Source organism: Ranitomeya variabilis, chromosome 3 (assembly GCF_051348905.1).
Source record: "Ranitomeya variabilis isolate aRanVar5 chromosome 3, aRanVar5.hap1, whole genome shotgun sequence".
NCBI lineage: Eukaryota > Metazoa > Chordata > Amphibia > Anura > Dendrobatidae > Ranitomeya > Ranitomeya variabilis.
The window spans coordinates 40053481-40067460 of NC_135234.1; positions in this window are offsets into that span (position 1 = coordinate 40053481).

A 13980-nucleotide genomic window follows, 5' to 3' on the forward strand; every position below is an offset into this window, starting at 1 on the left:
GGTGGAGAAGATCTTGGATTCTCGCCTCTCCAGGCGGAGGCTTCAGTACCTGGTCAAGTGGAAGGGCTATGGTCAGGAGGATAATTCCTGGGTGGTCGCCTCTGATGTTCATGCGGCCGATTTAGTTCGTGCCTTTCATGCCGCTCATCCTGATCGCCCTGGTGGTCGTGGTGAGGGTTCGGTGACCCCTCACTAAGGGGGGGGTACTGTTGTGAATTTGCTTTTTGCTCCCTCTAGTGGTTACTAGTTTTTTGACTCTGGTTTTTCTGTCATTCCTTTTATCCGCACCTGGGTCGTTAGTTAGGGGTGTTGCTATATAAGCTCCCTGGACCTTCAGTTCAATGCCTGGCAACGTAGTTATCAGAGCTAGTCTGCTGTGCTCTTGTCTACTGATCCTGGTTCCAGTTATATCAGCTAAGTCTGCCTTTTGCTTTTTGCTATTTGTTTTGGTTTTGTATTTTTGTCCAGCTTGTTCCAAATCTATATCCTGACCTTTGCTGGAAGCTCTAGGGGGCTGGTGTTCTCCCCCCGGACTGTTAGACGGTTCGGGGGTTCTTGAATTTCCAGTGTGGATTTTGATAGGGTTTTTGTTGACCATATAAGTTACCTTTCTTTATTCTGCTATCAGTAAGCGGGCCTCTCTGTGCTAAACCTGATTCATTTCTGTGTTTGTCATTTCCTCTTACCTCACCATCATTATTTGTGGGGGGCTTCTATCCAGCTTTGGGGTTCCCTTCTCTGGAGGCAAGAAAGGTCTTTGTTTTCCTCTACTAGGGGTAGCTAGATTCTCCGGCTGGCGCGTGTCATCTAGAATCAACGTAGGAATGATCCCCGGCTACTTCTAGTGTTGGCGTTAGGAGTAGATATATGGTCAACCCAGTTACCACTGCCCTATGAGCTGGATTTTTGTATTCTGCAGACTTCCACGTTCCTCTGAGACCCTCGCCATTGGGGTCATAACACATCCCGACTGTTTGGACAACTTGGATAAGGAAGATATCTTTGTGCGTGAACAAGAACATATCAGGAAGCAGTTCTGGAGCTGGCCACATTAGAAACTGAGACAACGGACACAGGACTGGCCGCAAGGGGACCAGGAGACTGGGTATAGGTATTGCAGATGTGGTTTCGGGATTAGGATACCGCTAAAGCTGTCACAGGAACACGGACATTTGTAAGAGCAGGGAAGTGCGCACACATGCACACTAGGCGCACCACTGAAACACATTGTGGAGTGCACAGGAGAGGAGGAGGAATGTCATGATCTCAATGGCAAGAGAACATAGCATAAGCATATATAGGAACTAGCTCTTGGAAGATGGGAACTGAGCTGACCATGAACTAAACCTAACGCACAACTAGCAGTGGCCGGGTAGCATGCCTACGTTGATTCTAGATGCCCAGCCCAGCCGGAGGACTAAATAAAGCTAGCAGAGGAAAATATTAGTCCTAGCTCACCTCTAGAGAAATACCCCGAAAGGAGACAGAGGCCCCCCACATGTATTGGCGGTGAGTTGAGATGAAATAACAAACGTAGTATGAAAATAGGTTTAGCAAATTTGAGGTCCACTAACTACATAGCAGAAGACAGAAAGGACACTTTCATGGTCAGCTGAAAACCCTATCAAAAAACACCATCCAGAAATTACTTTAAAACTCTGGCATTAACTCATAACACCAGAGTGGCAATTCCCGTTCACAAGAGCTTTCCAGACACAGTAACGAAACTACAGCTGTGAACTGGAACAAAATGCAAAAACAAACATGGACAAGAGTCCAACTTATCTAGTAGTTGTCTAGGAGCAGGAACAAGCACAGAGAGGCTTCTGATAACATTGTTGACCGGCAAGCAACTAACAGAGCAGCAAGGTTATATAGCGACTCCCACATCTTGATGGGAACAGGTGAACAGAGAAGATGAAGACACCAGTTCAATTCCACCAGTAGCCACCGGGGGAGCCCAGAATCCAAATTCACAACAGTACCCCCCCCTCAAGGAGGGGGCACCGAACCCTCACCAGAACCACCAGGGCGATCAGGATGGGCCCTATGAAAGGCACGAACCAGATCGGAGGCATGAACATCAGATGCATTCACCCAAGAATTATCCTCCTGGCCGTATCCCTTCCACTTGACCAGATACTGGAGTCTCCGTCTGGAAACACGAGAGTCCAAGATTTTCTCCACAACGTACTCCAACTCACCCTCAACCAACACCGGAGCAGGAGGCTCAACGGAAGGCACAACCGGTACCTCATACCTGCGCAATAATGACCGATGAAAAACGTTATGAATAGAAAAGGATGCAGGGAGGTCCAAACGGAAGGAAACAGGGTTGAGAATCTCCAATATCTTATACGGGCCGATAAACCGAGGCTTAAACTTAGGAGAAGAGACCCTCATAGGGACAAAACGAGAAGACAACCACACCAAATCCCCAACAGAAAGCCGAGGACCAACACGACGGTGGCGGTTGGCAAAAAGCTGAGTCTTCTCCTGGGACAACCTCAAATTGTCCACCACCTGCCCCCAGATCTGATGCAATCTCTCCACCAGAGCATCCACTCCAGGACAATCCGAAGATTCCACCTGACCAGAGGAAAATCGAGGATGAAACCCCGAATTACAGAAAAACGGGGACACCAAAGTGGCAGAGCTGGCCCGATTATTGAGAGCGAACTCCGCCAATGGCAAAAAAGCAACCCAATCATCCTGGTCAGCAGACACAAAACACCTCAGATATGTCTCCAGGGTCTGATTAATCCGCTCGGTCTGGCCATTCGTCTGAGGATGGAAAGCGGACGAAAAAGATAAATCTATGCCCATCCTAGCACAGAATGCCCGCCAAAATCTAGACACGAATTGGGTCCCTCTGTCAGAAACGATATTCTCAGGAATACCATGCAAACGAACAACATTTTGAAAAAACAGAGGAACCAACTCGGAAGAAGAAGGTAACTTGGGCAGAGGAACCAAATGGACCATCTTAGAAAAACGGTCACACACAACCCAGATGACAGACATCTTCTGAGAAACAGGCAGATCTGAAATAAAATCCATCGAGATGTGCGTCCAAGGCCTCTTAGGAATAGGCAAGGGCAACAATAATCCACTAGCCCGAGAACAACAAGGTTTGGCCCGAGCACAAACGTCACAAGACTGCACAAAGCCTCGCACATCTCGTGACAGGGAAGGCCACCAGAAGGACCTTGCCACCAAATCCCTGGTACCAAAAATGCCAGGATGACCTGCCAACGCAGAAGAATGAACCTCAGAGATGACTCTACTGGTCCAATCATCAGGAACAAACAGTTTATCAGGTGGGCAACGATCAGGTCTCTCCGCCTGAAACTCCTGCAAGGCCCGCCGCAGGTCTGGAGAAACGGCTGACAATACCACTCCATCCTTAAGGATACCTGTGGGCTCAGAGTTACCAGGCGAGTCAGGCTCAAAACTCCTAGAAAGGGCATCCGCCTTAACATTCTTAGAACCCGGTAGGTATGACACCACAAAATTAAACCGAGAGAAAAATAATGACCAGCGCGCCTGTCTAGGATTCAGGCGCCTGGCGGTCTCAAGATAAATCAAATTTTTGTGGTCAGTCAATACCACCACCTGATGTCTGGCCCCCTCGAGCCAATGGCGCCACTCCTCAAAAGCCCACTTCATGGCCAAAAGCTCCCGATTCCCAACATCATAATTCCGCTCAGCGGGCGAAAATTTACGGGAAAAGAAGGCACAAGGCCTCATCACGGAGCAGTCAGAACTTTTCTGCGACAACACTGCCCCAGCTCCGATCTCAGAAGTGTCGACCTCAACCTGAAAAGGTAGAGCAACATCAGGCTGACGCAACACAGGGGCAGAGGAAAAACGGCGCTTAAGCTCCCGAAAGGCCTCCACAGCATCAGGGGACCAATCAGCAACATCAGCACCCTTCTTAGTCAAATCGGTCAATGGCTTAGCAATATCCGAAAAACCAGCAATAAATCGACGATAAAAGTTAGCAAAGCCCAAAAATTTCTGAAGACTCTTAAGAGAAGAGGGCTGCGTCCAATCACAAATAGCTTGAACCTTGACAGGATCCATTTCAATGGAAGAGGGGGAAAAAATATATCCCAAAAAGGAAATCCTCTGTACCCCAAAAACACACTTAGAACCCTTCACACACAAAGAATTAGACCGCAAAACCTGAAAAACCCTCCTGACTTGCTGGACATGAGAGTCCCAGTCATCCGAAAAAATCAGAATATCATCCAGATACACAATCATAAATTTATCCAAATAATCGCGAAAAATATCATGCATAAAGGACTGGAAAACTGACGGAGCATTAGAAAGACCAAAAGGCATCACTAAATACTCAAAGTGGCCCTCGGGCGTATTAAATGCGGTTTTCCACTCATCCCCCTGCCTGATTCGCACCAAATTATACGCCCCACGAAGGTCAATCTTAGAGAACCACTTGGCCCCCTTTATGCGAGCAAACAAATCAGTCAGCAACGGCAATGGGTATTGATATTTAACAGTGATTTTATTCAAAAGCCGATAATCAATACATGGTCTCAAAGAGCCGTCTTTTTTTGACACAAAGAAAAAACCGGCTCCTAAGGGAGATGACGATGGACGAATATGTCCCTTTTCCAAGGACTCCTTTATATATTCTCGCATAGCAGCATGTTCAGGCACAGACAGATTAAATAAACGACCCTTTGGGTATTTACTACCCGGGATTAAATCTATGGCACAATCGCACTCTCGGTGCGGAGGTAACGAACCAAGCTTGGATTCTTCAAAGACGTCACGATAGTCAGACAGGAACTCAGGAATTTCAGAGGGAATGGATGATGAAATGGAAACCACAGGTACATCCCCATGAGCCCCCTTACATCCCCAGCTCAACACAGACATAGCTCTCCAGTCGAGGACTGGGTTGTGAGATTGCAGCCAAGGCAATCCTAGCACCAAATCATCATGTAGATTATACAGCACCAGAAAGCGAATAATCTCCTGGTGATCCGGATTAATACGCATAGTTACTTGTGTCCAGTATTGTGGTTTATTATTAGCCAATGGGGTGGAGTCAATCCCCTTCAGAGGAATAGAAGTCTCCAAAGGCTCTAAATCATACCCACAGCGTTTGGCAAAGGACCAATCCATAAGACTCAAAGCGGCGCCAGAGTCGACATAGGCGTCCGTGGTAATAGATGACAAAGAGCAAATCAGGGTCACAGATAGAATAAATTTAGACGGTAAGGTGCAAATGGAAACAGATTTACCAAGCTTTTTAGTGCGCTTAGAGCATGCTGATATAACATGAGTAGAATCACCACAATAGAAACACAACCCATTTTTCCGTCTAAAATTCTGCCGCTCGCTTCGGGACAGAATTCTATCACACTGCATACTCTCTGGCGACTTCTCAGTGGACACCGCCAGATGGTGCACTGGTTTGCGCTCCCGCAAACGCCTATCGATCTGAATAGCCATTGTCATGGACTCATTCAGACCCGCAGGCACAGGGAACCCCACCATAACATCCTTAATGGCATCAGAGAGACCCTCTCTGAAAGTCGCCGCCAGGGCGCACTCATTCCACTGAGTAAGCACAGACCATTTACGGAATCTTTGGCAGTAAATTTCCGCTTCATCTTGCCCCTGAGATAGGGACATCAAAGTTTTTTCTGCCTGAAGCTCCAAATGAGGTTCGTCATAAAGCAACCCCAAGGCCAGAAAAAACGCATCCACATTGAGCAACGCAGGATCCCCTGGTGTCAATGAAAAAGCCCAGTCTTGAGGGTCGCCCCGGAGCAAGGAAATCACAATCCTGACCTGCTGTGCAGGGTCTCCGGCAGAGCGAAATTTCAGAGACAAAAATAATTTGCAATTATTTCGAAAATTCTGAAACCCGGATCTATTCCCCGAGAAAAATTCCGGCAAAGGAATTCTCGGCTCAGATACAGGTGCATGACAAACAAAATCTTGCAAATTTTGTACCTTCGTGGCGAGATTATTCAAACCTGCAGTTACACTCTGAAGATCCATTACAAACAGGTGGACACAGAGCCATTCAAGGGTTAAGAGGAGGTAAGAAGCAGCTAGACAGCAATTAAGGGCTAGGCAGCCAAACTCTGAGGGGAAAAAAAAAAAAATTTCCCTTCAACACTTCTTTTTCTCCTGCTTCAGCCCAAACAATTAACACTTTGCGGGCCGGTCAAACTGTCATGATCTCAATGGCAAGAGAACATAGCATAAGCATATATAGGAACTAGCTCTTGGAAGATGGGAACTGAGCTGACCATGAACTAAACCTAACGCACAACTAGCAGTGGCCGGGTAGCATGCCTACGTTGATTCTAGATGCCCAGCCCAGCCGGAGGACTAAATAAAGCTAGCAGAGGAAAATATTAGTCCTAGCTCACCTCTAGAGAAATACCCCGAAAGGAGACAGAGGCCCCCCACATGTATTGGCGGTGAGTTGAGATGAAATAACAAACGTAGTATGAAAATAGGTTTAGCAAATTTGAGGTCCACTAACTACATAGCAGAAGACAGAAAGGACACTTTCATGGTCAGCTGAAAACCCTATCAAAAAACACCATCCAGAAATTACTTTAAAACTCTGGCATTAACTCATAACACCAGAGTGGCAATTCCCGTTCACAAGAGCTTTCCAGACACAGTAACGAAACTACAGCTGTGAACTGGAACAAAATGCAAAAACAAACATGGACAAGAGTCCAACTTATCTAGTAGTTGTCTAGGAGCAGGAACAAGCACAGAGAGGCTTCTGATAACATTGTTGACCGGCAAGCAACTAACAGAGCAGCAAGGTTATATAGCGACTCCCACATCTTGATGGGAACAGGTGAACAGAGAAGATGAAGACACCAGTTCAATTCCACCAGTAGCCACCGGGGGAGCCCAGAATCCAAATTCACAACAGAGGAAGCTTTTGAGGATGCTGTTGCGTTCGGAGCGGTGAGTAAGCCAGCGTCTCCACATGATGAAAAGAGAGGAACCATGCAGAGGTGCCGGCAAACATTACATTTATCCCCATATTATATATTGCAATCATCATATTATATAGCACTGTGTACTTACAAATTCTAATTTTACCTTTCTACCCAGCTAATTCTTTTGTTTTTCATTAGGTCTAGGACATCACTTGTCCAACTTTAAAGTTGGACAAACTGTCAAGGCCAAAAGTGTTGACACAGAGAAAATGAAGTATTATTGAAATTACAAGTTTTGTTATGCACATGTTTATTTAAAAATTTCACACAGAACCCCAAAATGGGCTGGACAAAATTGTTGGCACCTTTCCAAAATTATGGGTGAACAACTTTATTTTATGCATGTAATGCTCATTCAAACTCACCTGTGTTAAGTAACAGGTGCGAGCAATATAAAAATCACACCTGGAACGAGATAAAAAAAAGAAGTTGGCTTAATCTTTGCATTGTGTGTCTGCATGTGCCACACTGAGCATGAGAGAACAGACAGCAGAGAAGAGAACTGTCTGAGGACTTGAGAACAAAAATTGTTAAATAATATCAACAATCTCAAAGTTACAAGTCCATCTCCTGTGATCTTAACCTTTGCTCACGGAGCGCAACGTAATCAAGAAGTTTACAACCCATGACATTGTAGCTAATCTCCCTGTACAAGGATGGAAGAGAAAAATTAATGAAAAATTGCAACACAAGATAGTCCGGATGGTGGATAAGCAGCCCCAGTCACATTCCTAAGAAATTCAAGCTGTCCTGCAGACTCAGGGTGCATCAGTGTCAGTGCAAACTATCCATTGACACTTGAATGAAATTAAACACTATGGTCGGAGACTCAGGAGAACCCCACTGCTGACACAAAGATATAAAAAAGCTAAATTGCAATTTGTCAAAATCTACAAGAGTAAGATAAAAAACTTCTGTGAAAGTGTGTTGTGGACAGATGAGTTCAAGATAGAGGTTTTTGGTAAAGCACATCATTCTAATTTTTACGGAAAATGGAATTCTGTCTACAGTAACTACAGTCAAATATGGTGGAGGATCAAAGATGTTTTAGAATTGTTTTGCTGCCTTTGGCACTGGATGCCTTGACTGTGTAAAAGGCATTATTCAATCTGAAGATTAACAATGGATTTTGGGGTTGCAATGTAGTGCCACTGCCAGAAAGGTGGGTTGGTATCCTAGGTTATGGGTCTTCCAGCAGGACAATGTCCCCAAACATTCTTAAATAAGCACCTACAAATGGATGGAAACAAAGCACTAGAAAGTTTTGAAGTGGCCAGCAATGAGTCCAGATCTAAGTCGCATTGAACAAAGAACTGTGAAGAGATCTTAAAATTGCTGTTGAGAGAAGGCGCCCTTAAAATATGTGAGACCTAGAGCAGTTTGCAAAAGAAGAGTGGTCCAAATTTCCAATTGAGAAGGGATAGAAGTTTGTTGATGGTTATATGAAATGATTGATTGCAATTATTTATTCCAAAGGGTATGCAACCAAATAATAAGTTGGGAGTAGCAACAATTTTGTCCAGTCCATTTTGGGGGTTGTGTGTGAAATTATGTCCAATTGGCCTTTTTTTCAGTTTTTTTGTGTTGTTCCAATACAAACAAAGGAAATAAACATGCATATAACAAACCATTTGTGATTGCAATAATTTTCAGAGAGAAAGCCTTCATTTTCTGAAACAATTTCAAGGGTGCAAACTCTTTCGATCATGACTGTATAAATCAGACTAAATTAGCTTTCCCATGTTCATGACTGTAAATAACTGAAGGGTAAAAAGTTTGTGTCCTTCAAGAACAAGGCTTTGAACATCATTACGTTTCCAGGTGTTATTACACATGTTATACATATCTGAAATCAAAATCTTGATAGGTAAACATACCTTCTATATGAGTCCACTAAAAACATCTACAGTTATGGAGGGAAACATTTTCAGATCATGTATATACTTGACTAATGTGAAATCACAGATCTGCTTCTACACTGAACTATTGTTTGTGAATGGTAAATCCGATGACTTCTTAGAATTCCCCTGTACTTACTCAACTTCAAAGAACTCATTTTCTTAGAAACTTTCTAACAAGTAAAATATCCTGTGTTGATGGTTAAATATTAGTTCTCTTAGTAAATTACAGCATGAGACAGTGCAAAAATTTTAATTAAATAAATAGTGACATTAGAGTTTGGCAGGTCATAAATATTCAAAATATTTAAGTGCTTTTTAGCACTAAAGACTCAGAAAGCAAGTGAAAGAGAGAAAAATAATGCACGATTCATTGGGAATACCCAAGGGTGTGAGAATAGAAAAAAGATTTTGCTGACCTTTTAAAAACATCACCACCCCTGTACATAAACTGTGTATGGTATAGTGGTTTGGTCTAATTCATTTGAATAAGGGCTCTATAGATGACCGATTTAATAGGATAAGTGCTCACTGTGGTTTTGACGGATAGTAGTGATGAGCGAACGGGCTCGGACAAGGTCTTATCAACAGGCAATCCCTGAATATGTTGCGGCTGTCCAACAGATGCGAGACATGTGGGCATGGGGTCTCGAACATATTATTCAAGCATGCCGAAGACACTTGGTTAGTACCCGAGCAAGTTTGGATAAGAACTTATCCGAGGACATTTGATCATCACTAATCGATAGCAATCGTACCCATGTTATTCTATTGAGGCTGTGCACATATCCAAACATTTCCTTCAAGAATCAGATGTGTTGTGAATTCTGCTCTTGGGCTCCCTCCGGTGGTTGTTGGTGGTAGTGCAGTTGTCTTGGGGTTGTAATCGGGCAGGTGTTTCTGCTGATTGCAGCTCTATTAGGTTTTTAGGTGTGCAGGATCCATGAGTTCATGCCAGTTGTCCATTGTACTTGGAGGGATTGCATCTCTTTGTCTCTGTGCACACATGCAGTGTGCTTTGCAATTCAGTTCAATTCATTGTGTTTTTGTCCAGCTTAGACTTTGTTTGGATTTTTCAGTCATGCTGGATTCTCAGGAGATGCAGATATACTTTCTATGTCTTTAGTTAGATGTAGAATATTTGTATTATCTGCTGTGGATATTTTTAGGATTTTAATACTGACCGCTTAGAATTCTGTCCTATCCTTTTCTATTTAGCTAGAAGTGCCTCTTTTGCTAAATCCTGTTTTTCTGCCTGCGTGTGTTTTTCCTCTTATACTCACAGTCAATATTTGTGGGGGGCTGCCTATCCTTTGGGGTTCTGCTCTGAGGCAAGATAGAATTCCCATTTCCATCTATAGGGGTATTTAGTCCTCCGGCTGTGTCGAGGTGTCTAGGATGTGTTAGGTACATCCCACGGCTACTTCTAGTTGCGGTGTTAGTTTAGGGGTTGCGGTCAGTACAGGTACCACCTACTCCTGAGAAAGTCTCTCATGCGGCTCCAAGGTCACCGGATCATAACAGTACAACTGGCCAACAATGAGTCAAATGCATCTCAGAAGAAGGGAAGAAAGAGCCATTTTTTTTCTGTGGCCTGCTTTGTCTTTTCTTCCCTCTTTTCCTCTGGGTGACTGAGGAGTCTTGTGCTAGCATGGATGTTCAGGGATTAGTTTCTCGCATAGACCAGCTTGCTGCTAAGGTACAGGGTATTTCTGATTATACTGTTCAGACTCCGCTTTTAGACCCTAGGATTTCTACTCCTGATTTGTTTTTTGGGGACAGGTCCAAATTTTTGATTTTTAAAAACAATTGTAAACTGTTTTTTGCTCTGAAGCCTCGTTCCTCTGGTGATCCCATTCAGCAGGTTAAAATTGTCATCTCCCTGCTGCGTGGCGACCCTCAGGATTGGGCATTTTCCCTGGAATCTGGGAATCCGGCCTTGCTTAATGTAGATGCCTTTTTTCAGGCTCTAGGATTATTATATGATGAACCAAATTCTGTGGATCAAGCGGAGAAGACCTTGTTGGCCCTGTCTCAGGGTCAAGAAGCGGCAGAATTGTATTGTCAGAAATTTAGAAAATGGTCTGTGCTGACTAAATGGAATGAGGATGCTTTGGCAGCAATTTTCAGAAAGGGTCTTTCTGAATCTGTTAAAGATGTTATGGTGGGGTTTCCCACACCTGTTGGTCTGAGTGATTCTATGTCTCTGGCCATTCAGATTGATCGGCGCTTGCGGGAGCGCAGAACTGTGCGCGCTGTGGCGCTGTCCTCAGAGCAGATGCCTGAGCCTATGCAGTGTGATAGGATTCTGTCTAGAACGGAACAACAAGGATTCAGACGTCAGAATAGGTTGTGTTTTTATTGTGGCAATGCTTCTCATGTCATTTCAGTCTGCCAAAGTGTACAAAGAGAATTGCTAGTTCAGTTACCATCGGAACTGTACAACCTAAATTTCTGTTATCTGTGACCTTGATCTGCTCATTGTCGTCATTTTCTGTCATGGCGTTTGTGGATTCAGGCGCCGCTTTGAACTTAATGGACTTTGAATTTGCCAGGCGTTGTGGTTTCCCCTTGCAGTCTTTGCAGAACCCTATTCCTTTAAGGGGCATTGATGCTACACCTTTGGCTAAAAATAAACCCCAGTTTTGGACACAGGTGAAAATGTGCATGGCGCCAGCCCATCAGGAAGATTGCCGTTTTCTGGTGTTGCATAATTTGCATGATGCTATTGTGCTGGGTTTTCCATGGTTGCAGATACATAATCCTGTGTTGGATTGGAAGTCTATGTCTGTGACTAGTTGGGGTTGTCAGGGGGTTCATAATGACGTTCCTGTGATGTCAATCTCCTCTTCCTCCTCTTCTGAAGTTCCAGAGTTTTTGTCTGATTTTCAGGATGTATTCGATGAGCCCAAGTCCAGTTCCCTTCCACCGCATAGGGACTGTGATTGTGCTATTGACTTGATTCCAGGCTGTAAGTTTCCTAAGGGCCGACTTCTCAACCTGTCTGTGCTGGAACATACTGCCATGCGGAGTTATGTTAAGGAGTCTTTGGAGAAAGGGCATATTCGGCCATCTTCTTCACCGTTGGGAGCAGGATTCTTTTTTGTTGCTAAGAAGGATGGCTCCTTGAGACCCTGTATTGATTATCGCCTCTTGAATAAGATCACGGTCAAGTTTCAATACCCTTTACCTTTGATTTCCGATTTGTTTGCCAGGATTAAGGGGGCTAGTTGGTTTACTAAAATTGACCTTCGGGGGGCATATAATCTTGTTCGTATTAAGCAGGGTGACGAATGGAAAACTGCGTTTAATACACCCGAAGGCCATTTTGAATACCTTGTGATGCCATTCGGGCTCTCTAATGCTCCATCTGTTTTTCAGTCCTTCATGCATGATATCTTCCGGAATTATCTTGATAAATTCATGATTGTATATTTGGATGACATCTTAATTTTTTCCGATGATTGGGAGTCTCATGTGAAACAGGTCAGGATGGTATTTCAGATCCTTCGTGATAATACTTTGTTTGTGAAGGGGTCTAAGTGTCTCTTTGGAGTGCAGAAGGTTTCTTTTTTGGGCTTTATTTTTTCTCCCTCATCTATAGAGATGGATCCGGTTAAGGTTCAGGCCATTCATGATTGGATTCAACCCACATCTGTGAAGAACCTTTAGAAATTTTTGGGCTTTGCTAATTTTTATCGCCATTTCATTGCTAACTTCTACAGTGTCGTTAAACCCCTGACCGATTTGACGAAGAAAGGCGCTGATGTGACGAATTGGTCCCCTGTGGCTGTCTCTGCCTTTCAGGAGCTTAAACGCCGATTTACTTCTGCCCCGGTGTTGCGTCAGCCAGATGTTTCTCTACCGTTTCAGGTTGAGGTTGACGCTTCTGAGATTGGGGCAGGGGCTGTTTTGTCTCAGAGGAATTCTGATGGTTCCTTGATGAAACCGTGTGCCTTCTTTTCCCGTAAGTTTTCGCCTGCTGAACGCAATTATGATGTCGGCAATCGGGAGTTGTTGGCTATGAAGTGGGCGTTTGAGGAATGGCGACATTGGCTTGAGGGAGCCAAGCACCGTATTGTGGTCTTGACCGATCATAAAAATCTGATTTACCTCGAATCTGCCAAGCGGCTGAATCCTAGACAGGCTCGATGGTCCCTGTTTTTCTCCCATTTTGATTTTGCGGTCTCGTATCTTCTGGGTTCTAAAAATGTTAAGGCTGATGCCCTCTCTAGGAGTTTTTTGCCTGATTCTCCTGAGGTATTTGAGCCGGTTGGCATTCTGAAGGAAGGGGTGGTCCTTTCTGCCATTTCCCCTGTTTTGCGACGGGTTCTGCAGGAATTTCAGGCTGACAAACCTGACCGCTGTCCTGTGGGGAAACTGTTTGTTCCTGATAGATGGACTAGTAGAATGATTTCTGAGGTTCACTGTTCTGTGTTGGCTGGTATTTTTGGTACCAGAGATTTGGTTGGTAGGTCCTTTTGGTGGCCTTCTTTGTCACGTGATGTGTTGTGAACTCTGTTGTGGGTTCTGCTCTTGGGCTCCCTCCTGTGGTTAGAAGTGGTAGTGCTGCTGTTTGTCCTTCACAGCAGTCATCAGGTGCGACCACTTTGGACGGGGCTATTTAGTCTGGCCTCACCCTTTGGTGAGTGCCAGTTGTCCATTGTTTTCTGAAGAATTCACATCTCTGCTTGGTTTCTCCTGCTGGATTGTCCAACTCATCAAAGATAAGTCCTGGCTTTGTTGTTTCGGTCCACATGCGGTGGACTTTATAGTTCAGTGAATTGCTATGTTTTTTCTTGTCCAGCTTTGTCTGTGTAAGGATTTATTCAGCCTAGCTGGAAGCTCTGGAGTTGCAGAGTTACCCTCCATGCCTTTAGTTAGGTGTGGAGATTTTTGTATTCTCTGTGGTGGATTTTTGTAGTATTTTAATACTGACCGCACAGTACTCTGCCCTGTCTTTTCTTTCTAGGTAGCGTGGCCTCCTTTGCTAAATTCTGTTTTCAGTCTGCATTTGTAATTTCCCTCTCCTCTCACAGTCAATATTTGTGGGGGGCTGTCTTTCTTTT